This window comes from Carassius carassius, chromosome 6 (genome assembly GCF_963082965.1).
Source record: "Carassius carassius chromosome 6, fCarCar2.1, whole genome shotgun sequence".
Taxonomy (NCBI): domain Eukaryota; kingdom Metazoa; phylum Chordata; class Actinopteri; order Cypriniformes; family Cyprinidae; genus Carassius; species Carassius carassius.
In genome coordinates this window covers 12949983-12971086 of record NC_081760.1, presented here as the reverse complement: position 1 = coordinate 12971086, position 21104 = coordinate 12949983, and the positions used below count along the sequence as shown (strand labels likewise).

Genomic DNA, 21104 nt, shown 5'->3' with positions numbered 1-21104 from the left:
ATACATTGCTGGGCAATAACCAGTCATTTGAAGTCTATATTCTTTACAATAAAAAAATAGAGAAAGTGCAACACACCCAGGTTTTCCACTACTGCAAAAATACACAACAGCTTCACTACTTAGTGACATTGTTCAATAGTTGTTTATTAATCACTTGTGTGTGTGTGTGTGTGTGTGTGTGTGTGTGTGTGTGTGTGTGTGTGTGTGTGTGTGTGTGTGGCTAAATTGAGGTGTGCTGGAATTTTCTTATTATTGTTATTGTTGTTATTTAATATTGTATTATGCATACAATTCCAAGTAAAATAATTATTAGAACAATCATGCTTTACTATAACTTATATCATGTTTGAAAGTTTGATTAATTTCACTAAATGAATTCATTCAAATAATTGATATATATATATATATATATATATATATATATATATATATATATATATTGATATATAACGCATTTCCTGTAAATGTATTTATTGAATTATAATGCCATCACTGTCAATTGGGATAATTGTTTTAATGCCATTTAAACACTGAAAAATAAAATCTGACAATGTGTTTATATATCTAAAAAGATATTTCTCCCTAAAATAGCTTCAGTATAATTTAGTGTACCATGAGTCTACTCCACCGAACTACTGTTATAAGCATGAGCCCCGTCAGACTGGTCGTGGCGGAGGTGTCGCAACAATATATAGTGATATTCTCAATGTTACCCAAAAAACAGGATACAGGTTTAACTCTTTTGAAATAATTCTGCTAAATGTTACACTGTCAGACATGCAAAAGAAATCTAATGTATCTCTTGCTCTGGCTAGTGTGTATAGACCACCAGGGCCGTATACAGAATTCCTAAAAGAATTTGCAGATTTCCTCTCAGACCTTCTAGTTACAGTTGATAAGGCGCTAATCATGGGAGATTTTAATATTCACGTTGATAATGCAAATGATACATTAGGACTTGCGTTTACTGACACTATAAACTCCTTTGGAGTCAAGCAAAATGTCACCGGGCCCACTCATCGTTTTAATCATACACTAGATCTAATTATATCGCATGGAATCGATCTTACTGCTATAGATATTGTACCCCAAAGTGATGATATTACAGACCATTTCCTTGTATCGTGCATGCTGCGTATAACTGATATTAACTATATGTCTCAGCGTTACCGTCTGGGCAGAACTATTGTTCCAGCCACCAAAGAAAGATTCGCAAATAACCTGCCTGATCTATCTCAACTGCTATTTGTACCCAAAAATACACATGAATTAGACGAAATTACTGACAACATAGGCACTATTTTCTCTAATACATTAGAAGCTGTTGCCCACATCAAATTGAAAAAGGTTAGAGAAAAACGTACTGTGCCATGGTATAACAGTAATACTCACTCTCTCAAGAAAGTAACTAAAGCTCTAAAAACTGCTAGGGCAGAGCATATCCACAAACTCATTGAAAATAACCAAAACAATCCAAGGTTTTTATTTAGCACAGTGGCTAAATTAACAAATTACCAGACGCCACCTGATTCAAATATTCCACCAACGTTAAATAGTAATGACTTTATGAATTTCTTCACTGATAAAATAGATAACATTAGAAATACAATAGCGAATGTAGATTCTACAGCGTCTAACACTTCAGTTTCATCCATCGCACCCAAAGATAAACTGCAGTGCTTTACAAATATAGGACAGGAAGAGCTAAATAAACTTATCACTTTATCTAAACCAACAACATGTTTATTAGATCCTGTACCCACTAAATTACTAAAAGAGCTATTACCTGTAGCCGAAGAACCGCTTCTCAATATCATTAACTCGTCGTTATCTTTAGGTCACGTCCCAAAACCATTCAAGCTGGCGGTTATCAAGCCTCTTATTAAGAAACCAAAACTAGATCCTAGTGTACTGGCAAATTATAGGCCTATTTCAAATCTTCCATTTATGTCTAAAATTTTAGAAAAAGTTGTGTCTGCTCAATTGAGCACCTTCCTGCATAAAAATGATCTGTATGAAGAATTTTAGTCAGGTTTTAGGCCCCACCATAGCACAGAAACTGCACTTGTTAAAATTACAAATGACCTGCTCCTTGCGTCAGATCAAGGCTGCATCTCATTTCTAGTCTTACTTGATCTTAGTGCTGCGTTCGACACCATAGATCATGACATACTCATAGATCGATTACAAAACTATACAGGTATTCAAGGGCAGGCTCTAAGATGGTTTAGATCCTACCTGTCCGATCGCTACCATTTTGTTTACTTAAATGGGGTGTCATCTCATTTATCATCAGTAAAATATGGAGTGCCACAAGGATCCATCCTAGGTCCCCTTCTATTTTCAATATACATGTTGCCCCTTGGTAATATTATTAGAAAATACGGAATTAGCTTCCACTGTTATGCTGATGATACTCAGCTATATATCTCAACGAGACCAGATGAAACTTCCCAATTATCTAAGCTAACAGAGTGTTAAAAATGTAAAAGATTGGATGACAAATAATTTTCTCCAATTAAATTCGGATAAGACAGAGATATTAATTATTGGACCAAAAAACACCACACAGAATCTTGTAGATTACAATCTGCAGCTAGACGGATGTACTGTTACTTCCTCTACAGTCAGAAATCTGGGTGTTATATTGGACAGCAATTTGTCTTTTATAAAAATCATATTTCCAATGTTACAAAAACTGCATTCTTCCATCTTAGAAACATTGCCAAGCTACGAAACATGTTATCTGTTTCTGATGCAGAAAAGCTAGTTCATGCATTCATGACCTCTAGACTGGACTATTGTAATGCACTTCTAGGTGGTTGTCCTGCTTCGTCAATAAACAAGCTACAGGTAGTCCAAAATGCAGCAGCTAGAGTCCTTACGAGGTCAAGAAAATATGATCATATTACCCCAATTTTACAGTCTCTGCACTGGCTACCTATTAAGTTCCGTATCAGTTACAAATTATCATTACTTACCTATAAGGCCCTAAATGGTTTAGCTCCTGCGTACCTAACTAGCCTTCTACCACGCTACAACCCATCACGCACCCTAAGGTCACAAAACGCTGGACTTTTGGTAGTTCCTAGGATAGCAAAGTCCACTAAAGGAGGTAGAGCTTTTTCACATTTGGCTCCCAAACTCTGGAGTAGCCTTCCTGATTATGTTCGGGGTTCAGACACACTCTCTCTGTTTAAATCTAGATTAAAAACGCATCTCTTTCGCCAAGCGCTCGAATAATGTATCTCTTAAATTGTGAGTGTAGTTGCATCTGCATTTTTATTCTTTAGCTTGGGTTAAACTAATTTTACTTTGTTGGATCAGCAGCTATGCTAATGATAATATTCATAGTTCATCGTCTAGCTGACTACGTCTTGTATTATTATTATTATTTTTTATTTTTTCTAAAATCCTGTCAAACGTGCACAAACTACTAGCTACTACTAAATATTGTAGAAACATTATTTTCTGTAAAGTTGCTTTGTAACGATTTGTATTGTAAAAAGCGCTATACAAATAAACTTGAATTGAATTTAATTGAACCATTATGCGTAAGATCCATGTCAGTAAAAACAAGCTGAAATTGAGGTCAGATTGGACATCGGCACTCTTACAATATCAATTTAAAAAAGACTTAAATATTGCTTTGGCTTTTTTATAGGCTTCATATCTCTCTACCTGTAAAAGTCAAATGCCCTGTAAACCCGAGGAGTTCAGCTATCTCTGTACACATCTAACAAAGCATGACATGCAATGCCAAGCAAATTGTTACAAACATTATCTGCATCATGTCATGCTTTGAATAACACTTGCACAATGTGTGCCACATTGTTCTGCTCTGTTTGGTGCTACACTGCATTAAACTACACTACCTATGTGCTGTTAACTTCAGGCGAAGAATGAGGTCTTCTTTTGCATAATAACTTCAGCAGAAATACCAAGGGCTGCCCTGATCTTGACATGTATTAACTAGCCTTGCAGAACAATTGCATCTGAGGTAGAAAAGTGAGATTTTTACTTCTGAAAATGACTTATCAGCACAAATATTTGGTTCAAAGCCATACTTAACTTCACACACTAGACAAAATGTGCCAGCAGGAGGAGATATGTGGCTTCACTATGCAAGGTAAGCTAGTGGATTGTACTGTATAAACCAGTGCAGTATGAACAAAAAGCTGCTGAGTAGGCAGTGTTCTGAATGTTATGCCCTGCGGGTAATTATATGAACACAGTATCAGTACCGTAACTGACTAATTAATGGTCACTTACTGTAAGTCCTTTTCACATGACTTTCACATGAATCACAAAAACAACACTTTGACCTTCCTATGAAAAGCTCATGGAAGTGCGATTTTATTAGATTCTGGCATGTACACGAAACGTTAACATAAACAAATAAGCATCTTAACTAAAAACAGACATAATTATCAACTACAGCAGTAGGTTAATAGTCACATGACTTGCTGGTATTTCATTTTTATGTGTTTATTTTGATTGCCTTTTTATTTTTTGATAACATTATATATTTACATATTTATGATATAATTATTAGATTTTCATTAACTCATGTTCCCCTGCATTACAGAAATAGCATGTAAAAACATCAGATAATGAAAATGATTAAAAAATAATGAAAAAGAAGTCAAAATTATGATATAATTTACTTTTGTTCATGTTTATTTATGAAGAGTTTCATAAAGTGTAACAAAGTTTCTTATTGTTTGGAGCTGCCATGGCTCCTAATTGGCATTGAAAATGGTAAATATGTAACTGAAACGTTTGCCTTGTTCTCCCCAGTAAACTTTTATTTTGCATATGACTTTTTTTCCAACTATTTTACATTTTTGCTCTAAGCACCTCAGTTTGATTAGCTTTTGGCTGCTTTCCATTTGTTCTGTGCACGTCATTGCAATTACTGACATTGGATATATCATGGGGATTGCCTAGTAATCACTTGCTCTGCTTTGAAAGGTCAGCAGGAAACAAGGTCAAAGTTGAAATGGTTTTGAACTTTGAGCAACATGTTACAATGCTTGACCAGCACACATCACACTTTGCTTGTAGTAGGGTGACGGGCCATGGTGGAGATGAAGGAGCTAAGTGCCAAGGCAGAGCTGATGGGTCGAAGGACCAAGGTGGAGTCCAGGGCTCGGAGGCAGGAGGCAGAGACAGGGGGATCCTCATGCCAAGGCGGAGCTGGAGACTGGAAGTCACAAGGTGAATAAGAGCACTCAGATGGCACTGACTGAGGGTGAGCTGAGGGACTGACAGGCACCAGCGGAGATAGGGTTGCCGAACTGGCTGGTTTGAGAGGAGGCAGGAGAGGGAGGCTGGGAGGGAACACAGAAGGACTTGGGCTGGGCGGAACCAATGGAGACACAGGATATTCAGGTCTGGGCGGAACCAGCGGAGACACAGGAGATATAGGACTGGGTGGAACCAGCGGAGACGCAGGAGATTCAGGGCTGGGCGGAACCAGTAGAGACACAGGAGAATTGGGTAATGTCTCCCCATACCAATCTATTAAATCCCTCTGGAAAATGTCCATAAGTTCCTGCTCAGCAGGGAACACGTGAATGCTGATCCAGTATTCTCCAGCACCCACTCCACGAAAGCGGCGAAATCCTCTTTGGGACCGTTCGCAGATAGGCGTGCCTTACACTGCTCACTTAGGCCGGTGTAATACAAAACACAGAGCGAGTGGTCTGGGAATTAGGTAAGACATGCCAGATCGATAAAGTCCTTGGTGTGGTCCTCCAGCGAACGGTCCAACTGGTAGCTGGTAAAGACATAACGGAAGAGGGGAAAAACAAAATCAAAAAGAAAGAAAAACGACCCTAAACTTAATCGCTTTGTTAAGGCAAAGCACACGACGGAGATATCAAAATAGTTATTTTAATGATGATCCACAGGAGGAATAAAAGGCACATCCAAACACAAATTCAAATGATCTATCATCAATAGTGGAACAAGCAAAAATGGAGAACACAGATTTTTAAATCCTGGGAACATAATCTGTGGTAAACAGAAACAGGTGTGGGGCTAATTAATTAACTAAACAAGGGAGTGACCCCTGACAGACCTGAAATAGATGACCAGATCCGTGACCAGATCCTGCTAATGCCATCCACATTGGCATTAGCAGCTCCAGTGGCGAAAGATGAAGTGGAAATCCTGGAGCACGAGGAACCAGCGTGCTACCCTGGTGTTTGTGTCCTTTGCCCTGGCCATCCACTGTAGAGGCACATGATCTGTGGGGATGGTGAACTTTTGGCCTAGCAGGTAGTATCGCAGCTCCAGGACTGCCCACTTCACAGCTAGCACTTCTTTCTCCACCGTTGCATAATTCTTCTCGGCTGTGGTCAGCTTCCTGCTAATGAACAATACGGGATGTTCCTCAACCTCCTGGACTTGGGACAGGACGGCTCCCAATCCCGTATCCGTTTGTAGCAGGAAGGTGGAGCTGAAATCTGGGGCACGCAAGACCAGGTCTGTCAAGGGGGCGGCTAAAGAAGAGAAGTTAGGGATGAAGCAGCGATAATACCCCGCCAACCCTCGGAATGCTTGTACCTGCGTTTTCGTGCCAGGTCTTTTCGTGCCAGGTCTTGGGGCGGCATGTACAGCTTCCAACTTTTTCTCCTGGGGCTTGATAAGGTCCCGCCCTACCACGGCATGTAAGTTTCTGGCTACCTGGCAAGGGCCCTACACGGTGGTGGACCATGACGGTGCTTGCTCCCCAGCCTCTCGGCGATGGGCCGAGATATATATATATATATATATATATTAAACAAAAGCACATCATTAAATTGATAATAATTATAATAATTAAAATGATCATATAAAAATAAAAGCTAATATAAAATATTACTAAAAAACTATAATAGTATACAAATAATACTTGATGGAGCTGTTGTGCAGCAGTTTCTTCTGTAGATCATTTGATAGGTAGAATGTTCATAACACATAAATTAAGCTCCAGAAATGTTAAAAAGCAACATAAAAGTGGTCAAGTCTAAACAATGATCAATTCCTGCACTACTACTCATCAAATAATCTGTAGATTTTCTATTCAAAATTCAATATGCACACACTCAAATTGTGCACAGATTTGTGAGCTACTGCAGAGTAGAAAAACAATGTCTGTTACTCACACAAAGACTTTATTTATTTAATTATTTATTTCTTTTATAATTTCTGACGATGTTTGACAACCCCTGGCCACCATATGGAAAAGTATAAACATTCTGCAAAACATCTCTTTTTGTGTTCCACAAAATAAACTGAAATATATATAGGTTTGGAATGACAAGAGGGTGAGTAAATGATGACACTGTTCCACTATCGTTTTAACCTGGAGTCATGGGACAATCTGTTTCTGCAAACAATGCAAACAATGCAGTGAAAATTGCATACATTTTGTAGTTCTGTTTGGAGCCACTATGTTGCAGAAATTACAAGGTTTTTGGAAGAGGGATCTCAGCAAGCAATCAGTGCAGATGTGCTGTATAATTTATATTTTGATGCTCTAAACCGTTTAACTCTGCAGTCGCATAACCATTAACCCAAATGGATTATAAATCACATTTGATATTATGTGATGTACCCATCTGCCACACAGAGCCAAAGTTAGTAATCTGACCAATGAACCCACAGTACGGCGAGTGACTGTCAGCTCTATCAGTCGTGCTGCCTCTCCAAATCATTTGCTTAAATGAAATCACATTTGCTAGGTGGAAATAAATTATGCTGCCACCTCTCAGTCCATGTACCATTTTTCAGCAAGCAAACCAAACATTGAAATGTGTACCGCTAATTGTTGCACTTGAAAGCACTCTATACTGGGAACGTTCAGCTGTCTGACTTAGCTGCTGTAACTTTCCTGTCTGTCTTTCACCCTGTCTCTCTCACTTTCTCTGTATTTATTTTTTAGAATAGCAGATTCTAAGTCTGGCTCCACAGTGATACAAAGCCGACAGTCCAAGATTGAACCAGAAATAACTTGAATGAACCCTAAAAAAGTGACTGTTATATCTGTGACATTACATGTTCAGCTAGTTGAAAAAATAGATGTAGAACAAATGATTACTATAACTTCAAAACAGACTTCCCTATGGACAGTCCATACCACTTGTTTTCCTTTCTATTCAATAATAGACAGACTAACAGCCATTTTTGCTGATACCGATAACTCTATTAAATGGATTTCTCAGAATAAAATAATTTTAAAATATTGAACATAATTGTAGTCATTTAACATTATATTTGTAAACCAACATTTCCAACAAATCAAACTAAATAAATCAATATAAGTTTTTATATGAATAAAGTTTAAGCTAAGATTAAATTTATTATTATCGTTGTTGTTGTTGTTGTTGTTAATGATGCAACTTTTAATACCCATATTGCTTTACTGTTTACTTCCTACATAATCACTCAGAAATGAATATGCATGTATTATTTGAAAATAAAAAGGCAAATACTTGAGTTGCAGAATCCAAGCAATAACCTACATCTTCAAAATGTAATCATGTAATGAAAATCATAAATCAGTGCATCAAATTCAACTGCATACAGCCTACAGCCCAAAGCAACAGTGAACTATGTTTGATATGGTAAATCCTGGTGTAGAACATTAGCCAATGCAAATAGGCATTACTTCTAATTGAAATACTCCCTTCACTAAAGGCGGGCGTACACGGTGCGAATTCGGATGGTCGGAAGACCGTATGTCCACGCACACGGCACAAGTGAGTTTATCTGAAAATCATACGGACGAGATGATATACGACACGATTTTAAAACCTGCGAATTCCAGAAGCAATCGCACAAAGTTGATAGACGCGTTTGACTTGAAGCACCGCTGCACGCACAGAAGGTATGACATTAAAGAGCACACATATCCAATGCATTCGAATCTTTGATGCCATACAGGTGATGTCATTCTGTGCAGCGCTGCTTCAAGTCGAACGCGCCTAATATAACTGCCCAGCTAACACAAATACGTAACTTTTACGTAACTGCAACGTAATCTGGTGACCAAACTTTCGTCGTGGCGACGTAATTAGTTACGTCGTGGCAACCGGAAAAGTGAAATTCCCAGATACGTCGCCACAACGTAACTTTGTGACGTTGCCAGTAAGTAACTGTGACGTCGTGGCAACGTCGCGGATCGGTGGTCGTGTGCTGGTAATCAGTTGGTCATTTTTTATAATTGTTCTATGGGCGGACATGCAGTACTTGAACCTAATTTATGTCCTCATATGCCCAAACTAATTTAAAGGCTGTTTCAGCAGCTGTGAATGATGAATACATACTCGAAATTAATTCAGTTAATTTATTAACAAGCAAATATGAACAGTAATACACCCAGATTATTAATAAAAACATAGGATATACAGCGAAATATGATTGAAAGCATTCAGCCCATACAGAAGCACATAGATTGAGATATATTAATAATAAATACATTTCCATATATTTAAATATCTATACCCTTCTGTAAGCATCCATGGTCAAATCATTATGCACCAACATGCAAGTCTTAGTAGGCACTCAGTACATTGCATTTAAATATTAGCATTAACAATGCACACATTCATCAACTAATCACAAGCTCCCACAAATAATACGTTAGCTAATCACACCCTTAACCAAACCACTACAAATAATTCATTGAAAATAATATGCAATAGCTTATGAACAGATGTATTATAGCAAATCAAGTTTAATGAATCTCACACCTATCATACAGCATTATGGCCAGTTCACACTGCCACAAAAAATATATCCAAAAAAAATATATATGTATATATGTTTAAGCAATTAACATTAAATTCTAAAATCTTAAGTAATTCTTACTTTCTCTATTCTTGCAATATTCAAGTGTTCATGTCCCTGAGTAATATCTGCATCCCCCGAAGTCTGAAGAGAACACAATATGCTAGTAGACAGCAATCCTCGTGAGAGAGAGGTCTGGTGTGGAAGGTGGATCTGGAACTGACTTCTCTTGATTATCTGTCTTCACAAACTGCCCTGAAATACAATTCAAACATTAACAATGATTGTTATAAATGTAATGTAAGGCTCTTACATTCATAATGCTCATTTTGGAAATATAGTTAATATCAGTAATATGCAGCATGCACAATACAAGGAAGTGGTCAGTAACAACACTTTGAGGTATGATATCTATATCAGTAAGGCTACCTTTAAGAAAAAATAAAATGAATAAATTAAGTTGTGTTATGCATTCAAATAGTTAGACATGCTAAAATACAGAATTTGTTAACAATAATAATAAAAAAATAATATGCTGGGGAAAAAAACATTTAAGAAAAACATTTCATAGGGCCCTAAACATGTTTTTTTTTTTTTTTACTTTTAATAAATTGATGTGAAAATGTATGTACTACGAAAAAGGAGATGAATGAAATGAAATGAAATATTTATTTTATCATTCAAAGTCACCTTTATTTATATATAGCTTTAAACAAAATACATTGCATCAAAGCAACTGAACAACATTCATTAGGAAAACAGTGTCAATAATGCAAAAAAAAAAAATCATTGAGGATTTCTTAAAAAAAAAAAAAAATCTCGTCTCGCTCTCATGAACCCAGTCTCGTGTCTCATCTCGTCTTGTGGGATAAGTGTCTCGTCACACCCCTAGTAGCCAGAGCAAGAGATACATTAGATTTCTTTTGCATGTCTGACAGTGTAACATTAAGCTGAAGTATTTCGAATGAGTTAAACCTGTATCCTGTTTTCTGGGTAACATTGAGAATATCACTATATATTGTTGCAACACCTCAGCCACTACCAGTCTGACGGGGTTATAACAGTAGTTTGGTGGAGTTTAGAGTAATGCTAAATCAAAAATGCCTGTCAAAATTAACACTGGAACAAACACAATCTTTATTGATTGGACAGCACAAGTACTTCCATTTGAGCGTGTAGAACAAAACTCATCATAATAGTTATTTGAGAATTGTCTTACTAGTCACATGGAGCGAAGTGTCCTGAAGATGTTGTCAGAGAGCAGCTCCGCTCCGACTTTGCTGGGGTGCAAGCCATCAGCGCGAAACAGCCTAGGACGCTCCCAGAAAAGATTCCATTTATTAACAAATAGCAGTTTCTGTTCTTTACACCATGACAACAACCATTCATTTAAAGCAACAAGTCTACTGAACCTTTCGTGTCCTCGTCGATACGTGGGCAGTGGTCCTGACACGATCATCGTCGCCGCGGGTGTCGTGCTGCGAACCGTCTCGATCAGGCTCCTGAAGTCCCTCTTCAGCGTCTCCATCTGCCGCAGCGCGGTGTCGTTAACCCTCTCAGATGATAACAGTGTCGTGTTCTGTCTCCTTGCAGTGGAGCTCCTGCAGGTGGAGATCCTGAAGACCGGAGGCGTTGGAAGGAGAGAGGTCATCGCCCAGGTCCTGGCTCATGTCTTACACTGTGGACATCTGGGAAGATCGCGTCCTGGGTGCACCAAGCTTGTGCTGAGAACCACACAGTGTAGAGGTGGTAGTAGGGTTAGCTGTTTACTTACCCTGGACTTATGAGCGTCAACCCATGAATGTTTCCAGCACAGCTCTCCACTCTCTCAGCTGGGCCTGCTTCTCCACGAGGTCACGGATCTGCTTGTCTACAGCCTCCAGCTCCTTATTAGAAATAAACAAACTAGAGAATAGGGGAAATGCAGAAAAGAAAAATAGCAAAATGGAAAACATACATATAAATCTTAAAATACCAGTATTCACATTTTTTGATGTTACAGATGCATAATGATATGTTGTGTAAAATAAATATTAAATTATTTAATAAGCTTCCTCGGATCACCTGTGTTTTCGATCTCTGTCAGCAGCTCCCATTAGAAATTTTCTTGGAACTTCCCCTCTGTTTTAGAGGGTTTTTAAGACACTCCTGAAATCACAGTACAATTTTAATCAATATTTGTTTACAATGAAAAATCAAAACGTGTTTGAAACACTGGTTTGAAATAGTGTCAGTCAAATTTAGACCGCGAGTGACGTCACTGATAGACTCTACAGTGCAGACTTTTAGTTTTAATTAATTAGCTTACTTCCATTTATCTTTTGACATATTATCATCGAAAACGTTTACAAAGCTATCAAAACCGCTCCTTTACACATAAGATGTGATTAAAAGCCCAAACGTTCATTAATAAGAGCTCAAATCTATTATGTTATACTTATGCTTCTAAGCTAGCATAATATTTGCTAGCAGACATATCAGATAATTAAGATGCCATAATCACAGAGGTATAAATGTTAACAAAAGTACTTAAAGTAGACTGTGGATAATATTAACATATGTTACTTAACCAATCTGTCGCAGTTGTTGAACTTTTCTTTGGTATAACTGACGAGAAACAGAGAAACTGTCAGATGAGTCCTCTCCTCTCCAGCAGCTGATGTGTCCGCGGTTGCCATGGTAACTCTCAACGGCTAGTAGGTTAATAAAAACAATAATATTAAAAAAGGGTTTTAGCGTCTTTACGGAGATCAAGACTTTTGTTTTATACATTTTATCAACCTCTTTATTTATTATAAATTGTAAGACTCACCTCAGAAAAGCCAATTCTCCTGTCAGACACAGTTGAAGTGAAAAGTACTTCAACCAAACGCGCTGTCCTCCTGATAACGTTACTGTATCTGCGGCAGATGAGATGGTGTAGCCAGTGTAGCCAGTCTGTCATTATTTCACGTTCACAACTCCTTACGAAATAGAAAGTTTCACAACTCCGAAAAATGTATTTCCTTTCTTGTCAATATTGTGCGCGTGGGTGCGTCAGTTGTGGAAGCGCGCGCGCACTGTATGCCACGTCACTATATATTAAAAGCATGTCCATATTCTGACTTGGTGAAAAGAAACACATTTTATCTTTAAGGAACGTTTAATCGTGTGTCTGAAGTTTAATTACACTTTATAAATAGCACTATACTCAGGGAGCATATAAAAAATGTACAAAAATTGTGGTAATTAAAATTACGTGCATACGACGTTGTAGTTACGTTGCCAGTAAGTCATGAAGTTACCAATATATTACGAATAGAGGACCTATCTGGGACGTTCTTGGTTATCTTGTTACGTTGGAAGGACGTACTGACGACGTTGTGAGTTGGTAATGTGATGGTAATACAATTACGTGCATGCGACGTCGTAGTCAATTGGTAAGTCATGGAATTACCAAAAATTACCAATACGTTACGTAACTGTTACATCGTGTGTTAGCAGGGTGCTCTCCCTCTCCCATAACTGCATATACAATATTGATACAAGCCGTGACTGTTTCCTACACGTACATGTTATTTTTCAGCAATAGGAAACCGGGACGTTTGGTCACCCTGTGTGTGTGTGTGTGTGTTCTTGTAAGTTTATAAATATCTGAAATAGGTATTAAAATGTAAACATGGTTTGTGAGGACAATTCCTGTGCCCTCGTAAACCAAATGGCTTTAAAAAAAAATACTATACGGTGTTTAATAGAAATTTTAAACATGCATTTTCCGTAATGGATAGAGGTAGTGTATGGGGATATACAGTATGGAGAGTCCCTGTAAACTCCATAATGCGTGTGTGAGAGAGAGCACGCGAGAGAGAGAACTAAAAAGCATGGTACACGTTGCTAGAAACCTCATACAGCGCTCGCTGTTCCTGTCAGATTTCAGCGAGTTTATCCTCCTGGTCAATAGTCCACATTCGCCATGGCGCTGCCCTGTTCGTGTTTCTTCTTCTGTGGTTTTCCTAGTTCATGATTGGTCAACTTCAGATAATCAACAAATCGGCTCTCAACTGCACACATGTCACGCCCGCCTTAATTTCCTTGGCTGAGCCCCTAGTGTTTATTTGTGTCCTTGGTTGACAACCTTGTGTAACCAACTTCTATCAGAGATGTCTTTCCCCTGGACAATTAAAAGCTCAGTTTTAAACAAAACAAAAATGTTTCAAGGAGACAATAATGCACTGGGAATACAAATGCAATTTCCATTTCAGAGGTGGCAACTTCAGTGGCATGTGCTCAATTTAAAATTGTAACTTTTTTTGTGCACATGACAAATGTGTACGTCCTTTACTTTGATATCATTAACATCAAAGGGACAAGGTTTGGCTGGTTAGCATGGCCCCATTATCCACTGCTGGTAGATGTCGTAACTACACCATCTGGCAGCAAAAAAAAAAAAAAAAAAGACAACTTTCACACCATGCATTATAGACCTCCCTGATAAACATACTATTATGTAAAACTAGAAGAAGAAGAAGAAGAAGAAGAAGAAGAAAAATAATGTATAATATATATATATATATATATATATATATATATATTATTTTGCATAATTGTATTTGACAGCAGACAGCAGTCTAGCTTTTCATTATCATCAAATATGCATAAATGTCCATTTGGTGTGAAACCAAGTGCACTTAGTCAATGATGTTGTTTTTTTTTTTTTTTTTAAGTGTGATACTGGGTGATTGGCTTCATCGTAGTCTTTAATTATAGCAATTAGCAAAAGATGTCAAAATGATTTAAAGCAGTAAACAGATATAAACATAAAAGTCATCCATCAAAATATGTCAGTCATAATACGAATAACACCAACAAAAACAGCTGCAAAAAATTAAAATAAAAATGGAAGGGAAAGCTGTGATGATTGATAAGCATAGTAAACCAGTCTTTGACAAGCCTTAAGATCTCCAAATGTTTCTGAAAAGTTTTAAATTTGAAGTATATAAGCTTTGTGACAGGAACTCTCAAAATTGGTTTGAAATAAAAAAAATGAATAAATAAAAAATACAGCGTGGGGTTGGGGGGGGGGGGGGGTTAGTGCACGGATGAGGAAGAGGAGGGAGGGTCTAGCTAGCCTCCGTTTTGTTTGACAACAATTTGAATGTCAACAAGAAGTTACGACTCCCGGCATCGCTTAGAGCAACTTTAAAGTTGGAATCTTTTGAGCTCAACAATTAATGGCTTAGCAATGACTCACAACCCCCTTAGCAACTGCCTAGCAACTGCCTAGCAGTCATAGAACAACATACTGTACCCCAGTCTTATCTTGGAACTAAAGCCAAACTGCAACAGTGAAAAAGCATTTCTAATTATACTGCAATTCCGTTTGGTATGCATAAATCTTTTAAGATTCTCTTTGGGGCATGATGGGAAGTGTGATATAATTTTGTCAAACTGGCAGTTCTGTTGGTGGCTGGATTCTGAAATGAAACATATGAATCAAAGCGGTCAGGGGTTCAGGAAGATAGATGGCCTTCACTGAAGATGCTTTTCATCTCCTCTCCTGCAGTGACCTGGACTGAAAAGGTCAACCTAATTAAGAGTAAATGTGTGCCTTCCATGGTCTTGCACGAGAATAATAAAGGAACGGAGTTTTTCATAGAGCTCAAGCTGAAGAGACATAAACTCTGTTACAAAAGCCAGATAGTATTTTATGGCGGCACTTTACAGGTACACTCCTGACACTAGGCGCTTCTTAGATTTCTTTTGGCCAAATGATAAAGTAGCATTACTTAAATTTTGTGTTATTATTGTTAATAAAAAAATTACAAAACTAAAAACTATTTAGACAATTTACAATTTAAACTATTTAACTAAACAGAAATATGAAAAACCCAAATGAAAATGGCAAATGCTGTCTTGGCAGCTACAAAAAAAACAAAAACAAAAAAAACACATTAAAAATAAATAAATAAATAAATAAAAAGCTATTTACAAATAAAATGTATATATTTAAATATAAAAGTGCCCCCAAAAAAAGTTAAATACAGTATGTAAATAATATTTAACACTGCTTGTATACTTTTTGATCCTTTGAAGCTAATCCCAAAATGCATTGTGTCTTATTAAAAACATGACTATACATAAATACTAAAACATAAATATGGCAGATACAAGTTGACTTGAACATAATTACACAAACAAATAAACATATAAACAACAATAAAAAACAAACGAACACATAAATAAATAACACAAAATTCTAATTGAATTCTTTATTGTGTATTTTATTGTTAAAATAACTTTAGTAAGGAGCCCTATTTAAGTAGTGTGTGAAGTGTCATCTTATAAAGAGGACTCCAAATCAGTGGCTTAAAGGCTGATTTATAGTATGCCGTAGCCTTTACACCAGAGGCTGTGCGTCAGTTTTCACTTAAACTGTCCACTTGTCCATGCCGACGTGCAGTACACATGCAAACCGCTAGTGTCCACTGGCATGTTGCTGGTGTAACCTGCAGAACCACAACAAAAGCCGAAGAAGAAGCGGCTTGTTGGAGAAGCATTATAGCCGTGACAGCAGCAAATAAATATCAAATCATTAAATCATTATTTAAAACTACAAAAGGAGACAACAATGGAACAGGAGAAGTTGGCATTCTCCACAAGGACTTCTACCACGCCAGATCAGTATTGTTTTGAAAAATACTGTTGTATAATGCTATTTAGTATAACAAATGATAAGACACTTGTTCTTTGCTGTGTTTTATTTTATATAAGAAGGTGTTACATTAAAATATATTAAAGTGAACATAAACACACACAAAACTCAAGTACATACGGAGGGAAGGATTCTACCAGACCAATCACAGTGCTTGCAGTCCGCATAGAATTTTCGCGTTGTTAGATTTTTGGACAGGTGCACGACAGGCTACGGTGTAGGCTACGGCTTAGGATGTGCATCTATGCATAGCTTTGATGCAGAAGTATAAATCAGCCTTAAGAGATTCCATTTTAATTGTGATGCTGCCTTTGAAACCAGCTGCCTATGTAGGGTGCAAACAGCAAGGCGACTCAATGGGTTTTAGAGTTGAAGTCAAAAGTATCAACCACAATATAACCATCTAATAACCATTTAGAAGACCCTAGCAATACCCTAGAAACCAGAAGAACACTTTAGAATTATAAGACAAATAATTATCCTGGCCTATCTTCATTCGATGAGTAATGCATTTTCTTTCAGTCACACAAAATTCAAAAATTTCTGTCCCTTCATGAATAAAAGACAAGCTGAAATGGGCAAACATATTCTCATATGTGTGAATGAATGGACCTGCCAGCCACATTAAAGAGTGAAGCTCATGAGCGTCAACATCATCTTCCTCATTTATCACAACTCTAACAGGATGTAGTTTATTGGACAGCCTGCAAAAAACTTGATTAAATAGAGACTCTTATAACCTTTCTCAAGTCGGCTAATGCAAAAGCCGCTCCCTGGCAGGGTGCTGTGATTTCCGCTTCCCTGAGACTCAAGCACCCACCAGCCAGCTGTTCACACGCCTGCCAAGAATTCTTTTCTTCTCAACATCTGCCTAGTGAATTAAGTAGCACCATGATATCTGAAGACAATGTTTGTAATCTGTGTTATCCAAGGACGGGCAGCTGGCCATAGTAAAGCACCATATCTTAAAGCAATGTATAATCATTGTTGTTGGGCTGTTGACAAAGTCTATCAGCAACTTGGTCTACATGTATCTACACCAGCTGTCGTTGTTATAAAATGTTAATGAAAAGTGACAGTAGTATTTACTTTGATGATAGGCTCCCCCAAGTTATTATATAAATATTTGTTAAAATATTTTTTTTATCTATTTAACACAATTAAAGGTGATCTTCCCAACACTCAGAGAGGATTACCACGTCATTCAGATAAGCTGCTGCATAGGACTGATGGGGCCGCAGCAAGATGTCCATCATGCGCTGGAACATTGCAGAAGCACCGTGCAGCCTGAAAGGAAGAGTCCAGTATTGCCAGTGTCTGCTGGGGGTGCTGAAGGCTGTTTTGGGTTTGGCAGCTTCAGAATTCCTTGTAAAAAAATAAAATAAAAATGATAATAATTATGATAATACATAGGCTACATACATAAAATTATTGTAATTGACATTTATGTCAATTCTGAAATGATGGCTGTGCCCCTGGTGTGACAAAATTTTAAATCTTGGCTCAGATACATTTTTACGTATGCCATGTCTCATCATTAAACTAGCATTTAACTGGACAAACATTTTTTTTTCCTATGGTTCTCTAACCATAAAGGCTACTGTAATTAGCCCCCTGAATAAGCATTTAATGATTTTAGGGGAAACATTTAAATAATCCTGTGAATGCATTTAAAAAATTCAAAATTGAATCGTTATAATCGAATCGAATTTAATTGTGAATCAAATCGAATTTAATAGTGAATCAAATCGAATTTATCGAATTTAATTGTGAATCAAATCGAATTTAATCGTGAATCAAATCGAATTTAACCATGAATCAAATCGAATTTAATCATTCTAAATTTGCAAAAATCGTTCTTGAATCGAATCGAAAACCTATGAATCGTATCCCAGCCCTAATATATATATATATATATATATATATATATATATATATATATATATATATATATATATATATATATATATATATATATATATATATAAATCAATCTTAACTATCATAAAACCTGGATTTTAACTTTTAATGTTAATATAACCTAAAGATGCTATGTGAAAGTTTGAAACAGAAAATAGTGGTTTTCATCTTGCCACTTTCTTGGTAAGATTTTGGAACCACTCTTACAACTTATTCAATGCAACTTCTTAAATCAGTTGATTTCACTTGTAGGACTCATATGTAAGTACTTACATAGACACATCCATACATATTGATTGTAAAAGTAGTGCTGTAGTGAAGTGTCAAAAAAGTCTGTTAATTTAAATGACGCTGAAACATATGAAACTTACGTGAAAAAAATAAAAATAAATATAATGTTTTAAACTATAAATGTTGCCTTGGCAACAAAATAAAATAATATGAAGCTGAAGTACAAAAATAGCTAAAACCAAACTAAGAAAATGACAAAAGGACATGACAAAACCTGAACAAGAATACTTACTTAAAATATTTAATCTACAAACAAACAAATAAATACATAAATAAAAGCTAATTCAAAGTATGGGGTAGAGTTGTCAATTTCAGTTTAAACTACAGAAGGGTGACAAACTCCAATGTTCAAAGATATAAGCAGTATACAGCATTTATTGCTGCATAAGCTGACTTTTTAAACAAGGCTAACATATGCTTATTTTCACTTACACTGGTTGTGTTGTAAATAACTTTAATACCAGACTTCAAATATGATAATTGAAATGGTTTCTATATTAAGCTCCTTGCTGTTATCTCCCTCTTGTGACTGATGGGTTCTTGGGGCTTCCATGGCCTCTGAGACAACCCCATATACGTCTTCCTTTGTTAGCTAGAGTCCCCCTGCAGTGTTGAGGCAAACCCCTCCAGGGTCTTGCAGGCATAGTTTAGTGATCTAGGTCACCACGAGGCCCTTGAGAACCCGCTGAGTACAGAAACCCTGGCCTGGCCCTCACATGAATCAGCCAAGCCAAGCCTTTTCCTGCCAAAACAAATCCATCTGGGTATCTGTCTCCACAGTATTTCTTGTTTGCGTCCCTGCAGGATTCAAAGCTGTGGGTCTCTGAGGTAGAGATCTCCTTCTTTTGACCAAATAACCAATATAGCTTTGTTTCAAAAATGCTGTAAGATTTAGTATGTGTCTTTTCTCTGAAACGGCAGATTTAGTGTGGCCGTCTGTCACTCTCATGTATCAGATCTCCTTAATCACTGGCCTAGCGAGACTCAGGTTAAACAACATGTTGTTCTGCCTCTGTGCTGGTTCAATTCCTACAAGATAACATAAATGCTCTGTTACAAAATCTGGTGAGCTTCCTATCTAGAAAGCATTACGAGGAAGTAAATGTCCTCATCTTAGTTGTTGTATTCTAACACTGTGTCCCAACTACACGTGGCGCGACGCCACGCAACACAATGCTGCAACACGTGATAAGAGGTATCTTTTCCATGTTAATCATAGTAACCAGACACCATGGCGACATGTGAAGTTTCTGTATTAGAAATGGTTTCTATTTCTGCTGAGTCACACCTAGGACAACAACATACAAACTGTTAAATGTGTGCAATTTGATTTTGAATATCATACTGTGACATTTATAGACATACTGAAAGCAGTACGATAGTTTACCTCAGATCTGGAAAATAAATTAAAACAAACATGTACATGAAAACTGCGAACCAACAAATGTTTTCCATGACAAAGATGGTGTTAGGGCTGTCACTTTTGTGAAAAAAATCATTTTCGATTTTTAAGACATAAATGTTCATTGAATCGATTGTAAAATTTTCCATGTCTAAAAAAAAGACGTTTCCTTTTTCAACGTCAAATAACGGACGAACATAAAGAGAGCGCTGGAAACGCACAAGTCAGCAATATTTCTTATTTATTGGCATGAAGTTTCGTGCAGAATAACAAACAGCAACAGGAGTGCAACATTCTCGAAAAAATATATGCAGAGGGGACGGCTGCCATGACAAAAGAAAAACATCACTGCAGGCTTCAACCCGGCTGCATTTATGATTTAGGCAATTCAAAAACCTTCAAGATTATTTTAAATAATGATTCAATCCATTTCAAACAACTGTTCAAAAAATGAAACTTTAAATGGACTTGAGAACAGGCCATGTGTGTTTTTTATTGAACGTAACCGACACTTAGGCTAGGCGGCACTAGGCAGGCATAATGAAATGCGCAAAAAAGGCTAGGGCCATTACAAATTTATTGGACAGGAAAACAAGTCGATCAGCATTTTCGGGGTCCAGAGCAGAGCGTTTTTATTCACTATATGTCCAGCTGTTGAGAAGACATGCTCCGACTGCACTGATGTCCCAGGGACACTCAGCTACAGCTGCGCAAGGTGGGGGTAATACTGCCAATTTTCCACTACAAAAGCCGGTCGCTGTCAGCTTGCAATGGTCTTTTTTTTATAACTCAGAATCTCCTGTAACTAGAAGCGCGAATGAGGTGAATTCGCATCTACCGCACTGTGAGACCTCCAGATGCACGTAAACGCATTTTTACATTGACTTAACATTGAAATCATTCGCGCCAGACACTCTATTCGCATTTGGTGTGAACGCAGCATAAGAGGTCGCTTTCGACGTCACTGGGTCTTATAGGCGCGTAAAATTGCTGGTATTTTCTGTCTAGCTTTCGCAACGC

At 37.2% G+C, this 21104-nt stretch overlaps 2 long non-coding RNA genes across 3 annotated transcripts; both read right to left on the bottom strand.

The window, feature by feature from the left end:
* Positions 1-9323: 9323 nt before the first annotated feature.
* Positions 9324-11237, bottom strand: LOC132141877 (uncharacterized). Of its 2 annotated transcripts, none has more exons than XR_009433949.1 (2): positions 11193-11237; positions 9324-10035 (listed from the first exon to the last, which is right to left on the bottom strand). It is a non-coding gene; the product is annotated as an uncharacterized LOC132141877 (long non-coding RNA). The 2 variants fall into 2 exon arrangements; XR_009433948.1 differs by lacking the exon at positions 11193-11237 and adding an exon at positions 11000-11138.
* Positions 11238-11368: 131 nt separating this feature from the next.
* Positions 11369-12245, bottom strand: LOC132141876 (uncharacterized). Its single transcript, XR_009433947.1, has 3 exons — positions 11845-12245; positions 11555-11685; positions 11369-11458 (listed from the first exon to the last, which is right to left on the bottom strand). It is a non-coding gene; the product is annotated as an uncharacterized LOC132141876 (long non-coding RNA).
* Between the last annotated feature and the right edge of the window lie 8859 nt (positions 12246-21104).